Source organism: Cryptomeria japonica, chromosome 11 (genome assembly GCF_030272615.1).
Source record: "Cryptomeria japonica chromosome 11, Sugi_1.0, whole genome shotgun sequence".
NCBI lineage: Eukaryota > Viridiplantae > Streptophyta > Pinopsida > Cupressales > Cupressaceae > Cryptomeria > Cryptomeria japonica.
Window position 1 is genome coordinate 496,665,049 of NC_081415.1, and position 20,058 is coordinate 496,685,106.

General features: G+C 42.4%; 1 protein-coding gene across 3 annotated transcripts in view; it reads right to left on the bottom strand.

Annotated features, from left to right (window-relative positions):
• LOC131068319 (phosphatidylinositol-3-phosphatase myotubularin-1) overlaps positions 1–20,058 on the bottom strand; it is a 282,751-nt gene that overhangs the window by 56,680 nt on the left and 206,013 nt on the right. The window lies entirely within an intron of this gene.

A 20,058-nucleotide genomic window follows, 5' to 3' on the forward strand; every position in this document is an offset into this window, starting at 1 on the left:
TTATCAAGTAGACTCCGATTGTTTGGAAGTAGCTTCAAGCACAAGCAAGTTATCTTTCCAAGAAAAATAGCCAACTTAATCACCTTGACCTTCAATAAATGGGCCCTTCCCAATTGATATGTAAGTACAAGTCAACAAAGTAATAGATGATGAGGATATGGCTTCTCTAACCATTAACTGCATGACACCCTCATTTGATACTTTGGTTGAGTCTCTAAATTTGTTTGTGGAAAGCCAAACTTCCACCCTAAACAAGATTAATTCATACTTCTTGTACAATGAATGTCGAAAAGAGCAAATGAGTTTAGTTTTTTCTATAGTATACACCATTATTTATTTATTTTGAAAATCACATCAACTGAAAACAAGATACAGTGCAATACCCTCTCCACTTTTTGATCACTCAAATTCTGAAATGGGCAAGGTGAGAGCATACGATGTTCAGGATTTTACAATTGATTTGAATGCAATGACTGAAAGGGAAATGCACTAGGCAGCAAGCCAACCAATACCACTTATGCAGTCGAGTGCTTATGCAATACTATAAGAAATAAACATCCACTTACTCAGTGTATAAGCACTTCCACTTATTTAGAGGGAAAGGCTAGAGGCCACTTTCACTTATTCAGTGAGAAAACTTAATACAAATGAGCCACTTATTCAGTGGGGTAAGTACATCAGCAATGAGTAAACATCAGACACACTAACGGTACTACCGTCCAATATTTACAATATAAAATGCATAAACAACATCAATGCTTTGGCAATATAACCATCCGAACTATTACAAGATCAGTCCATATGCAATATAAACCCTGTTAAGAGGAATAATTGCTGATTTCAAGCATTGATGATTAAAGAACTTCTGAGACACCCCCAAATATGAACTTAATAACCTGAAATGATCAAATCAACAAGTAACAATCAGCAAAATACCTTGAATGAATGATGAAAGAAGCTGCTGCACGTCTGAATACAGTTGTTTGCTGCTAATAAACTAACAATACAGCACTGTACTACTGCCAAACACTCAAACATCACTACAAAACAAGCATATAAACATGCCAACTCCCCAACATATGAAGATAGTTTTTCAACCTCCAAAATGCACACCAAAGATTAATTAGAAACATTCAAAATTAGACTGAATAACAATATCCATGAGCAGCAGGTCTGAAAATGCAAACTATTTGCAGGACAAGCAGCTGTACTGGCCTCTCAAAAGACCCCCATAAACATGAAAAATACTGATCTCTCTAAATTCAAAAAGGCAGCAAGAAAAGGGGAAGACTAGGCCCCACTAACAACACCATAAAACAACAATAAAGGGTAGCGATTTTCTCCCTATCCCACACACCACATTCCTTGAACTCAACAGAGATGGTATCGCCCAAATAGGGCACAGTTCACACCCAAGAACAGCTTAAACTCCTTAAAACTGTTCAACCTGCTAAGAGACAACCACCACACTTCCCCAAATTGTTATCATATAATGGAAATGGAATTTATCAACCAAAGTGAGTGGTACTGCTTCAAACAAACTAAATTGGCACCAAATAAACTATATGGCCTGTGAATGAGTATAATAATGGCATCCCAAAAACAGAAAATCGGAAATCAAACTCAAATATTTTCCCCACAAACTCCTAACAGGGAATGGTGTGGTTAACATGAGGTGTACAGCCACCCATGGAATTTCTAGAATCACCTCAAACTAAATGCTTCAATAAACCTTGAAAACTTGATAGCAAACACTCCAAAATTTGCAACTAAAAACACATCAAAAACCTCCATATATGCAAACCAAAACTGGAATTATTCTCTGCAACACAATGGTGATCTATGTACGAAACCACACTAGCCAGCTAGGGGCTTTCATCCCCGAAAACAAGCAACTCCAAGAGGGTTTTCATCCTGAAGAAGCTTTGTAAGAACTCAGGTTCTCTCCAATAAAAAAGAAAATAAAGTTTCCAATTCTGAACTCTCAAATGAGCCCTCCGCCTCCTTTTATAACTTTTTTAGAGGGAAATAACTAATTTTAAAATATAATAATTTATTTTTCCCTCACAAAGACCTTTAAAGACAATTATTATTATTTTTCTTGTGCAAATTTTGCCAAGCCTAGGCATCCAAATTAAAACACATTTTAAGACCTTTAATGAGCTATTTCACTAAATTGCCCCTTTTCTTGGATTATTTATCATTGATGTCATCACTAGTTCAAGAAGAAATTTGATGTCAAAGAAAGATTGCTATCATTGATGTCAAAGGGCATTAAGAGCAAAAATTATGTGTAAATGAGCAGCAATTACATATTAAACGAAAAAGGACAGCATTTAATAAAGGCAACGGTCATTATTTTAGCAGGCAATGATCTATAGAACGATTTATTTTAAACAGCAATTAATGAATGGATTACAATATGATGACCAACCTTTGTAGATTCTAAGTGTCAATCGACCTTTTGGCATATAAGTAAAATCTTTCATTATGGGCCGACTCCCTATGGATATATCAAACAAAACAAGAATATGAAGTGAAGAATACATAGTCTTCATAATGTTTGATAGGGCTGACTCTTCCTCATGTGGCACTTTAATTAGTCTTATATTGAAAAAAAATTGTTAGGCAGCAATTAGGAATAAAACTCTTAAGTTATAGTTTATGTTATTTTTGTTATATGTGGAGTCGGTCATGTGGGTTCCCGTGTCAGTTATGACGGTTGGTACCTCGGCCAACCGCCAGGTAGTATATATTGCCATGTAAGGGAACCCCGGCAATAATTATGATGTACCAGTTTTTGGAATGCAATAAAGGAAACATTTTTCTGCCATATTGTTGTGACTATTAATGTTAATTTATCTTTTGAATATAATTGAAGTTGCTGGTTATATGTTCTGTGTGTATTTCTTGTTTATTCCGTGAACTTGAACAACTCACCGTAGAGATAAACATTTTGGCGCCGTTGCGGATTCGAATTCCGGAGATCAATATGGCGGCAGGCGATAACCACTAATGGGCCGACCATTAGAACATCAGTTGATAGTCACTAAAGGTGATACACATGAAGAGGCCACGCAGGCGGAAGTACGGGAGAATCAACTTACGAAGGATTTGGTGGAACTGTGGGATGTTTCCATCACTCAGTACGTGCAGAGGGAAGCTCGGGAGAGAGCGGTCCCTGAGGGCATGGTACGTGAGGAACTCACAGTAAATTCTGTCGTGTTTGATCTTCTTCGGAGCCTTCTTAGACTGCTGGCATGGAACCTCATTGAACGGCAAGAGCAGAGGGAAGAAATCAGCAACCTCGTCGATAGCAAATCCTACAATAGTATGAACAACGGAGCCGTAGGGATGAGGAAGAGAGGGATACGAGCAAACGCCGTACCCATGGCAATTAATACCCCTACATCCCAAAAAAGATTGACGGCGTACTGGTACCAACAGACAGGTAGGCGAGGGGTCGGTACAGAGATCCATACATATCAAAGAACAAAACAAGCAGAGACGTCAACTGAGGGAGATTGTTGAAGGCCCGAAGAGTCCGGGAAGGCAGAGCAAGAGTAGGAGTGTGACTCGGAGCTGTAGTCAAGAGAGGCAAAAACCGTGTACGTGGAACCAATTGGTAGAGGTTGCGAGCAATCTACCACTCCCAGACATAGCGGAGGAAGATCTCACCAACCAAGCCGATCACTCGACGTCGAGTGAAGAAACCAGAACTCAGTCTGAGAGCAATCTGTCGGAGCAATCCGACTGTGACGAAGATGTCGTACGCGGCCTGCAGGGTAAGGTCACCTAACTCTTTGAAAATAATCTGTATAGAATTGGGAATTTGTCTCTCACGGAACAATCAAAAATAGGAGGGCCAGAGCCAAAAAACCCAGAAAAGTGGGACTATAGGGGTGAGGGTGACCAAGATGCGGAGGACAGAGGGGGACACATAGAAAGCTCGCGTACGGTCCAATATGGTCGAACGCATACGGTACCTTCAAGGCGGCATATAACACCTTCCAAGCGGCACATAACACCTCCAAGGCGGGACAGAGTACCTTCCAGGTAAAAGCAATGGCACACAACCAAAACACACCAGAAAGAGAGAAACTTCCAAGATTCATGGGCGATGGGTCAAAGGACCCCGTACGACACTGGTTGAAAGCGTTCCCAGCCTCTCTCCGGGGAATTGCGATTGACTGGCATACGGACCTTGATGCCCAACACAAAACAAGTTGGAATGCTTTGAAGAGGGCCTTCGAGGAGGAATTCAAGCTCTTGAGGGATGATAATGAGATTGTGGCTGAGATCTATAATACTAAGCAAGGGAAAAGTGGAAGTGTTCGAGCCTATAACCGTAGGTTGAAGGAGTTCCTAAAGAAGATGGAGAATCAGTCGGTTGATGGGTTGAGGAAAAGATGGTTTGTGGAGGGACACGTACCATCCCTTAGGAGGAAGATGAAGGTGGTCCCTCCGTCGTCATATGAGGAGGCTTACAACAGAGCAATGGATATTGAAAGTGAAAGCAAAATATCAAAAGGGAAGAGGAGGGCGAGCGACGATGACGGTACAGATGAAGATAGCGATGGTGAGTCCAAGACCGTACAGGCCCTCCGTAGGGATATGATGCGGATGATGAGGTAGTTGAAGGCCAACAAGGAGAATGGCAAAGAGGGTAAAGAACTCTAGCGTACTGACTGCAAGGCAGAAGGTCACACTAAGGACACATGCCCATGGGAATCTTTTTGTGACATCTGTCAAGAGCTGGGGCCCTTGAGGAATGCCCGTACAATCTTAAAATGTGGAGCACACAAGTGCTCCTAACCTAACTGGAGCAAATCACTCCACCAGCCACACCACCCAAACCAACAAACTCCAATGCTTCATCAGGGGGCTATCGCAACAATCGGCGAGGGAATAATCGGTCCAATAAAAACATGCCAAGGAGTAAAATCCAGTACGACGCAAAAGGGCGACCTATGATTCAATGCCGCAAATGTAATGAATGGGGCCACTTTGCTCGAGAGTGTCAAAACGGGAACAACAATGGCAGTTTGATGTGTAAGTGGTGCGGTCCAAGGAACCATGAGGACACTGACTGCCCAAAACAAAAGGGGGTAAATATGTTGGACGTCAAAGAGCTAGACGAGGAGGTACTGGCAATTACAAGATTACAGAGAAAAAAGGTCATGTACCTTGATCCCCATACGAAGAAAGAAAGGCTCCAGGATGCAAAGGATGATGTTGAATAGGCGATGGCAAAGGAACGATGGGTGATACAGGAGCATCCCCGGTCTATGAGCAATCTTGCATCAACCAAAAATATTTCCTTTTCAGTTTAGTTCTTGTGCAGTTCTATCTACATTCCAGATTTTCGGTTTCGAGGCTTGTTTATGTGCTCAATTCCAGATTCTCAGTCCATTTGGATTCTTTTCCGGGAAGATATTGCTTCCGGTTTTACTGTTTCTCGGTTCCGGAGCAGTTTTGGGCTTACCAGTTGGTTTTCTTCTTTTCCGGAGCTATTTATTGGCGTGTGGATCTATTTTGGGTCTTGCTTAATGTTCCTAAGACCTTGGTCGACCTTCCTGTTGATCCACACTTCTCGGTTGTTCTTTTTCGGAGGAATTTCTTTCATTCTTGGGGCCGACCTATTTACATGTTTCATTTTCCTGCATTTGTAAATGTAATCTTCTGTGGCTGACCCGAATATGTTCCGGAGGGTATATATATGGTATTATGTAATCATTTGTAGAGTAGCAGGAGATCAAAAAGAGGATTGAGATTCATGATTAGAGATCTAGATGACTCTAAGAGTTCTGGATAGATTGTGTCTGGCATGTTAGCCTTCATGTAACCGATTGACTATCGGATGTTCTATGATAACTTTGTAATTGCAAGTTAACTCATCACTTGCATTTTTGTAATTACATTTAAAGCAACTACAAGTTGACTTCAATTAGGACTGTAGTTGGAATAAGTCATGGTGGTTGAGAGAATTTCTCAAGTTAGTTGGGATCCTCCCACCTTTTTCTCAAGGCTCCTCTCTTATAAATACTTGAGGGGGTCTATTGTAATATATATATTTTGGCAATGCAACAAAATTCTGCAAGTTTTTATGTGCACTCTAAGAGTTTGAGCTTAGATGTAAATCAAATTGCTTTCAATAAAAGAGGCAAGTTGTGTTGAGACTTTGTACCAATTCAAGTTGTTATGTGACGACATTTTCTAGAGTTGATTGTGATTTTTGTTCTATTGTTCAAGAGAGATTTAAATTCAATCTTGCAGACTTTAAGCTGCTAATTGTATTTAGTGTTATATGTTTGGTTTTCAGATTTAGTCTTGCAGACTTTGAGCTGCTTATCATATTTGAAGCGAGTGTGGAAACCTCAAGAGGGAAGATAACTTGTAGACTTTGTGTTGCTTGTAATTTTAAGACTTGTGCATGTAAGGTGAAGTGCATCATGTGGTTAGACTTTGAGCTGCTACATATTGTGCTTGGTTAGCAAAAAATCATCTAAAAGGTTGATAGGAGAATAGATAGTTGAAGACTTTGAGCTTTCTTTTTTTTTTCCCATCCCGGGGAAGTGGCGGAGGTCTTTGTGCCTTCATGGAAACTTTGCTTCCCTTTATGTTCCAAAAATTCTACAAAAAAGTCTCATTTCTGTATTTGCTGTTATTTATTTCCAATTGCTATTACTTTTCTGTGAAGCGAAAAGATTATAGTTTTTTCTTGAAAGATGAAGAAAGCCTGTTGTCCCATCCATATTAGATTAGTTTAGTTTGTAGATAGGGGGAGCCTTCCCTAAATTAGGAGAGTATCATACTCACACACTGTGGCTGAAACCACAATTTTGCACATTCCCAAGGTGTACAAAATTTTCAACCAACATGAAGAAGCTGGAGAAGAGCTTGAGGCGGAAGAGGCTGACGGACCGGAAGACGGAAGAGAGGAAAGATTTCTGAGAGCAGTAGCGCAAGCAAGTAAAGTTCATAAAGTGGAGGTTTCAAACTTTTCCGGGACGCTAAATCCGGAGGATCTAATTGATTGGATCGGAGAGTTGGAGGATTACTTTGAGTTTGAGGATGTCAGGGAACCGCAAAGACTCTGGTTGGCACAGACTAAGTTGAAAGGGCATGCTGCCTTATGGTGGAAAGAATTGCAAAGAGACATAGTAGAGAATGGTGAAATGAAGATCACCCGGTGGAGACAGATGGTTGAAAGATTGAACGACAAGTTCATACCGAGAGACTAAGTTGGAATTGTTCAAGAAGTTGCAAAACCTGAAGCAGAGAAACATGACTGTGAAAGAGTATACCGAGGAATTCTACAAGGTGATCATCAGATCTGGACATAGAGAGATGGATAGAGAAAAGGTGGCGAGGTGCATAAATGGACTTGCATTTAACATTCAGGATGAGATGAGTATGTTGAAGATTTCCACAGTTGAAGAAGCTTACCAGTATGCTTTGAAGGTTGAGGAGAAGGTGAGAAGAAGACAACAGAATAACCCTAGAGGGAAGGAGAGATTCAAGGGGCGGATGAGTATAGAGAAGCAGAATGTTGAAGATGAATCAAAACCTAAGTGGAATAAAGAACCGGATCAAAAAACATAGAGGAAAGGGAGTGGCAGTAGCAGGAGAGATTTTCCCGGCAAATGTTTCAAGTGTGGAGAAACCGGACATAGATTTTATGAATGTAAGCAGGGAATGGTGAGAAGTTATGTGGCAAATGAGGAAATGGAAGGTGGAGTTACCGGAACTGACTGTGCACCGGAGCAAGGAGAATCACTTATGTTTAGAAGAGTCATGATGGAGCAGAGCAGTGAAGGTACCGGACCTACTCAGAGAAGGAGTCTTTTCCAAACTGTGTGCAAATCAGGTGGTAAGTGTTGCAAGGTTATTGTGGATAGTGGAAGTATTGATAATTTGGTATCTGAGGAGATGGTAGTGAAGCTTGGATTGAAGAGACTTGAGCATCCTTGTCCTTACAAAGTAAGTTGGTTACAAGATGATCAGAGGTTAAAAGTAAAGGAGCAGTGTTTGGTGAGTTTTAATATTGGACCTTTTAGAGATGAGGACTTGTGTGATGTTGTATATATGAGTGCTTGTCATGTCTTGTTGGAAAGACCTTGGTAGTTTGATAGAGGAGCTATTTATGACTGTAGAAGAAACCTAATCACTACTGAGAACGATGGGCAAAAGTTCAAATTGGCTTCTTTGGAGGAGAAAGAGAACGAGGTGAAGAATTTGAGTCTTGAGAGAAGTTGCAGTACTGAGAAACCAGTTGCAAAGGTTATACCGCAAGGTGGCATGAATTTGCAGAAGGATTTCATAGATAAGTTTGATAGACAAATAGAGCCGGATGACAGAAAGCTTATAGTGACAAACCAGATAAAATCTTGTGCCAGAAATAAGTCAAAGTTACAGCAGAAAGAGAGCCGTAAGCAGAGACAATGTGCAGATTTGAAGCAAAGGAAGAGAAATAAAGAGAGTCAAGAGTTAGAGAATCTAGTTAAGGTTCCGAAGGAGCTAAGGAAGAGGTTTGCAGATAAGGAAGATGTTTGGATCAGAAATGAGCATGGGATTTATATCCCGAATCCTTTTCGACGTTCATGAGTTGCCTCTCATGGAACATCTCTTTCTACCTGGGGTGTCTGATGCAGGAGCATCCCCAATCTATGAGCAATCTTGCATCAACCAAAAATATTTCCTTTTCAGTTTAGTTCTTGTTCATTTTTGTGTGCAGTTTCTGTGTTCCTATTGGTATGTTCTGGTGGTGGCTTGCTTTTCATTCCAGATCAGATTTTTAGTTTCCAGGCTTGTTTATGTGCTTAATTCCAGATTCTCAGTCCATTTGGATTCCTTTCTGGCAAGATATTGCTTCCGGTTTGACTGTTTATGGGTTCTAGAGCAGTTTTGGGCTTACCAATTAGTTTTCTTCTTTTCTGGAGCGGTTTCTTGGCGTGTGGGTCTACTTTGGGTCTTGCTTATTGTTCCTAAGTCCTTGGTCAACCTTCCTGTTGATCCACACTTCTCGATTGTTCTTTTTCGGAGGAATTTCTTTCATTCTTGGGGCTGACCTATTTACACGTTTCATTTTCCTGCATTTGTAAATGTAATCTTTTGTGGCCGACCCAGATATGTTCCAGAGGGTATATATATGCTATTATGTAAACATTTGTAGAGTAGCAGGAGATCAGAAAGAGGATTGAGATTCATGATTAGAGATCCGGATGACTCTTAGAGTTCTAGATAGATTGTATCTAGCATGTTAGCCTTCATCTAACCGATTGACTACCGGATGTCTATGATGACTGTATGATGATAACTGGTTGGTTACCTGAGGTTCTAAGACAATTATATGACCCGATTCTGTAATCTTTCAGTGTTTTATTGTTGCTTCCATTGTTTTACTCTTGCTGAATGAGCCTGTCAGTTCTCTCTTGAGTATTCACTGGTTATGGCTGCACCAACATGCCTCACATAATGCTGCCAGTACCCCACATCGGTTAGAGTTTGAAAGAACTATAATCAAACACATTTTGCAAGCCACCATACCTATACGGGTATCTGACCTTCTGCAAACAATGCCACAATTGAAGATGGCCCTCACAAATGTAGTCGGTAATAACATTATCGGCCAGGAATGTAACCAGTCGGCAACAAAATCATCCAACAGGTCTACCACAGACTCATCAACAAGAGAACTACCTGGCAAGTTTGTCGCGAATCCCATGCTACTTGCTGTAAGTATTGGCCAGAAGCCAACAGTAGTAGAAATGGAGATCATGGGATGGAAGCTAACGAATACCATTGTCGATGGTGGCTCTGGAGTGAATGTACTACCGGAAGAGACATGGAGGTATCTCGGCAAACCGACCCTCTGGCCACCAACATTCCACCTTGTCGGTGCCGACCAGCACGACATCAAACCCCTGGGAATGCTCATGGCACAAAACGTTGTGGTTGGCACACAACATTTCTTCCTTGATTTTGTGGTCATCTTGTTGGAGAAGAAGGCATATGACACAATCCTGGGGAGGGGATGGCTGATTATGGCTAAGGCAAACCATAATTGGAAGAGGAATACACTCTCCATAAAGAGTGAGGGTCAAAAGTACATGATTGATCTGCGGAACTAGGTGATAAGCGAGGAACCGGCATCTGACTTTGACTCGAATGACTCCCACAATGGGGAATGGGGTTCATAAGATGGCAAAGGAAAGATAGAACCCAATGACGAAGGGGTATTGGAATTGGAGGGATGCTCTGAGGATCAAACCAACTCCTCGGCTGGACTCTTCCATTGGCAGATGGAAGACTACGAAGGGTTCCACTCGGATTGGCACATGCTACAGATATGCGAAATTGAGGAGTTAGGTGATGGTACGGAAAATACAGCTTTCCCTCTAGAGTACGGGGAGTACCATGATAGTGTAGCATGGGTGGATGATATACTTGCCCATCGGTTTGGACGTGATAAGGCCATAAAGTACGAAGAATCAAATGTGAAGAAGGTCAACTTGGGTAAGGATGACGATCCAAAGGTGATACTTGTCGGGGATGATTGGAACCTCATACTCAACGTAGCAGCCTTCAGAATATTTCTAGAGTACAAGGACATCTTTCCCTGGACGTACAAAGATTTGAAGGGGATACCTCTCGAGTTGTGCATACATCGCATAGCCCTCATACTAGGAGCCCAACCCATACAGAGAAGGTCGTACTCAATGAAGAAGAACTATGCTGCCAAAGTAAATGAGGAGATCGAGAAGATGCTGTAGGCCGAAATTATTTTCAAAGTAGAGACCAGTGATTGGGTCTCACCAATCGTCATCTCCCTAAAGAAGGAAGCTAACCAAATCAGGATATGTGTAGTGCCTGGATGCGGTAACCATTAAGGACCCCTTTCCAATTCCATTCACAGACAGTATCCTGGAGGAAGTGGCAGGACATGAGATATACTCATTTTTGAACGGATTCTTCGGGTATAATCAAATCAGCATCACTGAAGATAAGCTGAAAACCACCTTTGTCGGGGAAGATGGAGTGTACAAGTACAACAGGATGCCCTTCGGGTTATGCAACATGCCAACCACCTTTCAGGGAATAATTTTGCACATCTTTGACAAGGAACTTCAAAGCATTCCTGGACAATTGGTCTATTTTCAGTCAACAAGAAACCGATCTGAAGGCACTCCGGGAGTGCATGGAGAGATGTCGACGGGCTCGGCTGGCCCTCAACCCGAAGAAGTGCCAATTTATGGTACCACAGGGGAAGCTTCTTGGCCACATCATCTATAAGGAAGGATTGAAAACAAACCCTGATAAGGTAGGTGTAATTGTGAACATGGAAAGCCCAGTAGACGTAACAGGTGTGAAGTCATTTCTCGGCCATGTCGGCTACTACCGAAGGTTTATCAAAAGTTTTGCACAAGTTTCCTACCCTCTGGATAAATTGACAAGGATGAACCGTTCGAGTGGGGGACGGAGCAAGAGGAAGCATTCAAGGAATTGAAATCTCAACTGCTGAGTGCACCAATCCTAGTATACCCCAATTGGGACAAGGACTTCCAACTTCATGTTGATGCATAAGTAGGCGTATAGGGATTGGATCACCCCATCTTTTTCGCCAGCCGACTGCTCACCAAGGCCGAATGGAACTATAGTACGACGGAAAGGGAGGCACTAGGGATGGTGTATTCCGTACAAAAGTCCGACCATTATTTGTTGGCGACACCGTTTACCTTCTATGTGGACCATCAGGCTCTAATATACTTAGTAAACAAACCAATAATCCAACGACAGGTGAGTTGATGGTTGTTGCTACTCCAGGAGTTCACTTTCACGATCATCGTATGGCTAGGAAGGAGCCATGTGATCGCCGACCAGCTCTCGACAATCAAGTCCGGAGAACCACCGGAAGAGGTAAATGAGGACTTCCCAGACACACACTTGTTTCAAATAGCAGTGTTACCCTCATGGTACGAGAATATTGGCCACTGTGACATTTCCACAGGACATGCCACCAAGAGAACGTCGTAAGTTGGCACTAAAAACTAAAACATTCCAATTGATCAATGGCCCACTCTACAAGATGGGGCCTAACCAAATCCTTTGGTGATGTGTCATGGAAGAAGAAATTCTCGGGGTATTGAAGGAGGCACATGATGGGCTTGTTCGAGGTCACATGGGACCTGATGCCACAACACGGAAGACCCTACTAGCAAGACTATGGTGGCGTACTCTGCACACCGATGCGCATGAATGGGTTATTGAGTGTGATACATGCCAACGTGCAGGAAAACCCCTCAAGCGAGACTTTATGCCCCTATTTCCCTTCCAGCCACAAGAATTGTTCGAAAGATGCGGGTTGGACTTTGTGGGACCCCCGAAAGTGACTAACATGCATAGATGTCGGTACATTGTGGTTGCCACGAAATACTTGACCAAGTGGGCAGAAGCCAGAGCTCTTCCGAACAACACTGCCATCGGTACGGCGAGGTTCCTATACGAACATATCGTAACCAAATTTGGCATCCCTATCCAAATCAAGAGTGATCAAGGAGTTCATTTTGTCAATCAAGTGATCCATATGATGATGGTAGAATTCAAAATCTTCCACAACCTTTCAAGCCCGTAGTACCCCCGAGCACATGGTCAGGTGAAGGCTACAAATAAAGTGTTGGTGTCCATTATTTATAAATCATGGGGAGTAGAACAAGAGAATTGTGAAGAGCGTCTACTAACGGTACTATTGGCGTATCGTACGACGTACAAGGTAACAACAGGCCATACACCATTCCAGCTTATGTACGGCCAAGAGGTCGTGGTACTAGCAAAATATACCATACCAAGCCTACGGATTGCTGTGGAAAACCGACTCAGGGATGAGGAGAGTCTAAGTGCCCATATCATGAACCTCACCAAGTTAGATGAACGACGAATGATGGCACAATGGGCGACGGAAGTGGCCCAAAGTCGGCGGAAGTACAGGCACGACAAACATCTCCGATGGACAAACTTTTGTCTCGGACAGTTGGTCCACAAGTATAATGGCTGCAACGAACTTCGGCCTAGGAAGTTCAAAGTTCGTTGGTTGGGGCCCTATAAGATTAGGGAAGTGGGGAAGAATGGAGCGGTAAAGCTTTCCACCCTGGATGACAACCCAATATGCGATCTTGTAAACGGCTCGAAGTTGAAACTTTACAAGGAACGAGACAAATCAGTTGTATCAATCAATATGTTGGGGTATGCGACGAAGGGAGATTGGACCATTAGAAGAAGTAAGGAAGTTGACGAAGACCCTATGGTCATGGCAGAACCGTACAGGCATGATGAGGACTGGGCCAAACCACTCACATTCATAGAGGAAAGGTTGGTGCTAAAACAAGTGGAAGGCGTTGCAGTGCCCAGAATTCACAAGCACCTTACGAATGCCTATTTCGATGACCCAGCCATGTGGATAAGGCTCATGGGACATTGGAGGAAGAGAGCTTCATATGAAGGACCCCGCGAAGGCTACATTGCATATGACATTCATGAAGAAGTAGAGGCCAAAAGGAAGGGGGAACTTACAGGGAAGGAGGAAGAACCGGTTGACTTAGAAGAAGAGATAGACATGGAGGAGTACGACGCAACCTTAGGACTGTGTTTGAAAATGGTAGTAAAGGCTGAAGTTTTGTTTGTAATAGCATCATGGCTTGGCGAGTAGGAAGTAGGCCCCAATGCACTTTACCAGGTGATCCCTAACCCTGCGGGCCCACCTCAAGTTGATGGGGAAAAGGTAACATGGTACCAACAGCAAGGGGGTTGGTATATAGATGGACACTACAAGGGGGTGGGATCGGCACCACTGGTGGATAAAATATGGGACCTGGAATATGTGGGCACGCATTGCCTTGAGGAGTGTTACAAGAGACTACCATATGTATGTGCATGGCTTCATGACTCAGAAATCAAAGTGAGACCCCCAAGACAATCCCAGTGGGGTAAAGAGGAAAATGGAGGATGGGAATGGTACTGAAGAAGGATCGAGTAAAAAGTTGAGAGGAGGAGTTGGGAATAGATTAAAACAAAGGAAATGGGTGAAACATTCGGCACAAAAAGCCAAGTTGTGCAAGCAAAAAAAGACGCTAAAAGCAGAAAAGGAAGGGGTGCCACACCCCAACGCAAAAAGCACTAAAATAAGTATCTAGGGGAAGCAAGTAGGTGGGTACCACAGCAAATTAAAGGTACGAAGACTAAAATTTAAATACTCCTGCCAAGTTAAAAAATTAAAAGAGTATTTTAAAAGGAAGGTACTAAAAATAGAAAAAGCAAGGCGTGACTTAAAAATTAAAAGGAAGGGGTTAGGAATTATCGAGAAATTAAAACAAAAAGGAAATATTATAAAGTTGGTAAAAGTAAAGGTATATGTGGTGGAAAAAAGATTATTTTATAAAAAATTGATAAAATATGTCCTAACCCTAAACGTGAAAAAGTTGTATAAAAATCTCGACCCAGCCATTCTAAGCACATTGTGCAGAGAAGAAGCAAAAGGATTTGGGAAGCAAGCAGCGAAACACAAGCAAACAGTTCTGTTCGATTTTGTACGGAGCAAGAGTGGACAAGAAAGGGAGCATCCGTATGGAAGGGAGTATCCGTACAACTGTGCACGAAATTTACAAAGCAAAAGTAATTTTGTACGGACCCGTACAATTGGAGGAAGAAAGGAAATCGTTGATTGTGATTTCCGTAAACCCGACAGAAAGAGAAAGGTCGGTGGTCGTACCATCCGTACAAACAACAATGGAAGATTTCTTTGTCGTGCTACCCGTACATCACCACTCGTACGAACTCATACGACCATCATCTCAGCTCATGTGAAGAGGGAAATCGTCGTCGTACGAACCCATACAATTTGTGCAAAGCTGTGAAGAATTCTTGTACAGTACCGTACAAAGATTAGAGCTATATTCATACGGACATGATCCATACGCAGTAGTACAGGAAAAGGAGAGGGGGCAATATACAGTTTGTATGGTCCGTATGACGACTGGAAACATCTGTGCAAGACGCCAAATCGTCCAAGCGAAATTCCTGAGCCTCCCTACAAAGCTGAAAAATATTTACACAGAGTTTGCCTATCCGTACAACATCTATACGAAGGGGGCAGAACAGAGGGAAGTTAAAGCAGAATTAATTCTGTACGGCCACGACCAATAGAGGAAGATTTCATACAGCAGAAAAGAGAGCGAAATTCCATACAGTAGAGAAGAGAGAAATTTCGTACGGAAAGAACACCTGGCAGAATTCAGCAAATTGGGGAAACAGTTGCCGTAACCATTTGGACAAGGAAAGTGTACATCTGGCAGGACAGTTGGAAGAAGACAAAAAATTGAAGCTTATAAAAATTGATCCTAGTATGCCAAAGATTGCTTTTGGAAACCCCAACAACAAAGGCAAAATAATTCATGCAAGGAATATGGCTACACCAAGAAGCAGCAAGGGGAAGAAGATCAAAGAACGAGTGCAGAGAGACGAACCTGTGATGGTACAATCTTTGACATGGGAAGGTTTGAATGGCAACGACTGTCGTACATGGTGGGAAGAGACCGATGACGCCAATGCCATCAAGCAGAATTTGAAGAGAGCAGGCGTCAATAAGATTCTAGCAATGCCCGTATTTAACATCAAAAAATTTGAACCTGTGCTGAAGGGGAGGGTGGCAGGTTACGACAGGCACACACACAGGTCGATGGTAAGATATGGTGGTTGCAATATGACCATTTCCTTCTCAGTTGCAGAGTTTGCTAGGATATTTGGAATTCTGAACCAAGGTAGTTTGGTGATCAGAAGGAAGACGACCCTTGAACAGAAACAACAATTGGTACGGTTGATCTATCGCGGAGATTTGACTCAAGAAGAATAAGATGGTATCTGGAAATATGGAAGTAGCCATGGTGTGAAGTGGACATTTTTGGCGAATGCAGAATGGCAATATATAATGGATATCATCAAGAGACGATTGACAAGAGCCAGTAGAGGGTTCGACATCACTATGTGAATGTTGTACCTAATGAACGAGCTAAGGAATGGCACGGTGTTCAATTGGGCATCCTTCCTCTCTGAGTGTATTCGAGAATGCGTAGGGCTATAGCATAAGGTCTTTTACATGTCGCACCACGCCATTGCTATGTTTTTGGATGTCATCCGTACAGGAGTACTTGAAGAGACGAGGGGCGACTTGCAGCCGCTGGCAAGACTGGAGCCGTACAAGCCTCCCATCTTTTTCTAGACACATTTGGACACCATGACGGTTGGTGAAGAACTGCAGAAGAAGCGACGACGGAAGGATGTGGGACATTTTGCAAGTGCAGAAAGTGAGGCCAGTGAAGAGGAAGTCATGGAGGCGTCCTCGTTGAATGAGGAGAGTGGAGAAGAGGATACATTTTGAATGGCTTTGGTCGAGGCACGCGCAACAGCCGAAGTGGAAATTGTTGGAGACAAGCCAGTGGCCGAAGGTGTTGAAGAGAGCAACATGGCAACGGAGGTAACGGTGGCGGAGAATCCTCCTACGCCGTTGGACATTGGCCAAGGTAGCCAATCAGCACCACGCAGGAAAGAGCGGGCAAAGGAAGTAGCATCACAAGTGATTGATGTGGTGGAAGTAGAGGCTTCACCACCACCGCCACCTAGGGCAACATCTGGTCTGGAAGTAGCAGTGACACAACTAAGCCCCACATGTACCGACCATTAGGAGCAGACCATAGATTCATGGTTGTTGGAGACTCTTGGGGTACGAGTGGACGAGTTGCAGGAGGTGCCACTTTCACCTGGCGGGGATGGCGGAATGGGCACTAAGGGAGGAGATTTCGAAGGGGTAGAGGATCCGCAGATGCACCAGAAGCCATTGGAGGAGAACAAGACAGTTTAGGAACATATGGGAGGAGATGAATCTTCCTCTGCTCATGGAGAGGAACTGGAACTTTGGTTGGTGAAGCCCAACCCAGCGGACCCACTCGACACCATGCAACAATGCATGTCTCAGTTGGAGGGAATGGCGAAATTCTTGAATAATGTCAGCCACATTGTGAAGGATGTGGAGTTTGGACATGATCCCAAGGTGGCTCGAGTGGCTGAGGAGCTTTTATCCTTTGTCAGGGAGGACTACGAGGTAGAATTTCTCAAATGTTTCACGACCAAAGGATGGCCGAAGTCGGAAACCCCTGAGATGATTAGCGTGTGGATGGCCAATGTGATGGTAACTAAGGAGAATGACATTTATGGCTCTCTACGTGGGGTGCAGACGGCCTTCCGAGACCTGGTCCTGAAGCATCGGAGGACGGTAGTAGTGAGGATGGAGGTTGTGACAGCACAGTGAGACCAGGCGGTATGAGAAGCCGAGGGCGCCAGAAAAACTTTGGCCCATCACATACAGAACAGCCAAGAGCAGTTGGCTCAGGAACACTCTTGGGTCACATCCTTGGAAGAGACTGTGGCTAAGTATGTTCAAGACCTGGAAATGAGTGGCAAGGAGAAGGCCAAGTTGGTGGCCAAGGAGGCGGGACTAGAGGTTAGCCTAGTGGAGAAGGATAAGGAGTTGCACGGACAGGGCAAGGAGCTTCAGAAAGCTCGCAACAAAAATTTATTTGTTATTTCAAAGAGGCCGACCTCCTTGGTATAGTCGCCTACTTCGGCTAATGAAGAGGATATATATAGGTGTTAAAGTGGGATGTTCAATTGTAAAAAAAATTCAACAACATTCAGATAAACAACAAAGTTACAACAAATCTTGTAATATCCCCATTTTCTAGTTCTCTTGCTTTGCAATTAGCACCGACTTTCTGGGTTTGTGTCAGCCTAATTAGAGGGGAAGTTCGATGTTATCAGCCAACTTAGATGATTTAACGGATTCATTTAATGCTTCCAAATGTTATCTTCGGCTTTCAGTTTGGTCTCCAAGATTGTAAGTCGTTCGGTCGGGTCCAGTTATCATCATTCATCATTGGTATCACTCTTCCGAAATCAACTTTTTATTCCAATGCATTTCGATCATTGCTGCTACTTGGGTGTAATTGTGAGCTATTTTTAATCAATTTTACTAAGGTCGACACTTTAATTAAAATTATTTATTAGACACCACAGTTATATAGCTCGTTGGAAAGAGAACGGAAAGTTTTAAATGTTAAAATGCTGAAAAATGACTTTTAGTGCTGAAAATGTTTTAAAAATAAAATAAATCACTTTTTGGAGTCAAAAAGCTTATTAAATTAATAAAGTGATTTTAAAATGGTATTTTCTGAAAAGTTCTCGAAAAAAGGTTATAAAAAGGGGGATTGAGAGTTCATTTGGTATGATATAATTTATGAGTTAATTCCATTTCTTTGATTGAGAAACCCTTGTGGTACTAGAGATCAAACATGGTTCATCTCAGCCTTTGGAGGACAAAAACCCTCTTTGGGAAGATAAGTTTCAGTGGTGGAGATCTACCCTAGCTGGCGATTTGGCAGACTCATTCAGATTTTGTAGTTGCACATCGACATTTGGTTTAAAGCTTGAAGTTTACAGATTTAGAGATTTTCATAGTTGCAGAAGACTTAAAAAGACACACCAGAGAGGATTATTCTTGTGCACCAAACTACACTACATGGTCGGATATTCTCTATTGGATCATATGATTTAGTTTAAATATTTGGGTTGGTTATAATCCTCCTGTGTGGTTTATTATTGGAGTTGCGCAATTCAGTTCTATATTGAAGGCATGGGTTTTCCATGTTTGTTGTTGGCATACACCACCCCTGCCATGGTGTGTATGGGGGAGCAGATCCATAGAGTCTTCTATGTAAAACAAAGTCATATTAATGTTCCACTGTCTAGCAATATCAGCGCTTCGTCAGTATAATCATCCGAAGTATTACAAGATTAGTCCATATGCACCATAAACACTGTTAAGAGGAACAATTGTTGATTTGAAGTTCTGATAATTAAAGAACTGCTGTAACACCCCCAAATATGAACTGAATAACCTGAAACGATCAACTCAACAAGTAACAATCAGCAAAATACCTTGAATGAATAATGAAAGAAGCTGGTGCAAATCTGAATACACTTGTTTGCTGCTGATAAACTGGCAATGCAGCACTGTAATACTACTGGAAACACTTAGATATCACTACAAAATAAGATTCATAACATAACAACTCCCCAATGTATGAAGAAAGCTTTCCAACCTCCACAACACACACCAAAGGTTAATTAGAAATATTCAAAATTTGACTGAATAACAATATCCATGAGATGTAGGTCTGAAAATGCAAACTATTTGCATGACTGGCAGCTGTACTGACCTCAAGAGACCCTCATTAACATGACAAATACTGATTTCTACAATTCAAAGAGAGGCAGAAAGGAAAGAGGAAGACTAGGCACCACTGACAACACCATAAAACAGCAATAAAGGGCAGCAATTTGCTCCCTATACCACACACCACACTTCCATGCACTCAATAAAGATGGTAGGGCCCAACCAGGACACAGTTCAGACCCAAGAACAGCTTAAACTCTTCCTTGAAAGCGTTCAACCTACTAAGAGACAACCACCACACTTGCCCAAATTGTTATCATATGATGATAATAGAGTTTATCGATGAAAATGAGTGGTATGGCCTGCTACAGGTGAGTGATACAACCTCAAACAAACTTAAATCAGCACCAAATAAACTATACAGCCAGCAAATGAATATAATAACGGCATCAATATAACAAGAAATTAGAAATCAAACTCAAAATATTTACCCACAAACTTCCAGCAAGGAATGGTATGACCAACATGAGGTGTACAGCTAGCCATGAAATTTCTAAAATCACCTCAAATAAAACCCTTCAATAAACCTCTGAAAACTTGATAGAAAACACTCCAAAATCTGGAACTCAAAACACATCAAAAACCTCCATATACTCAAACCAAAATTGGATCTCTTCTCTACAGCACAATGGTGATCTCTATATGAAACTACAGTAGCCAGATAGGGGGGTTTGTGTCGCGAAACCAGCAATTCCAAGAGAGCTTCCATCCTCAAGAAG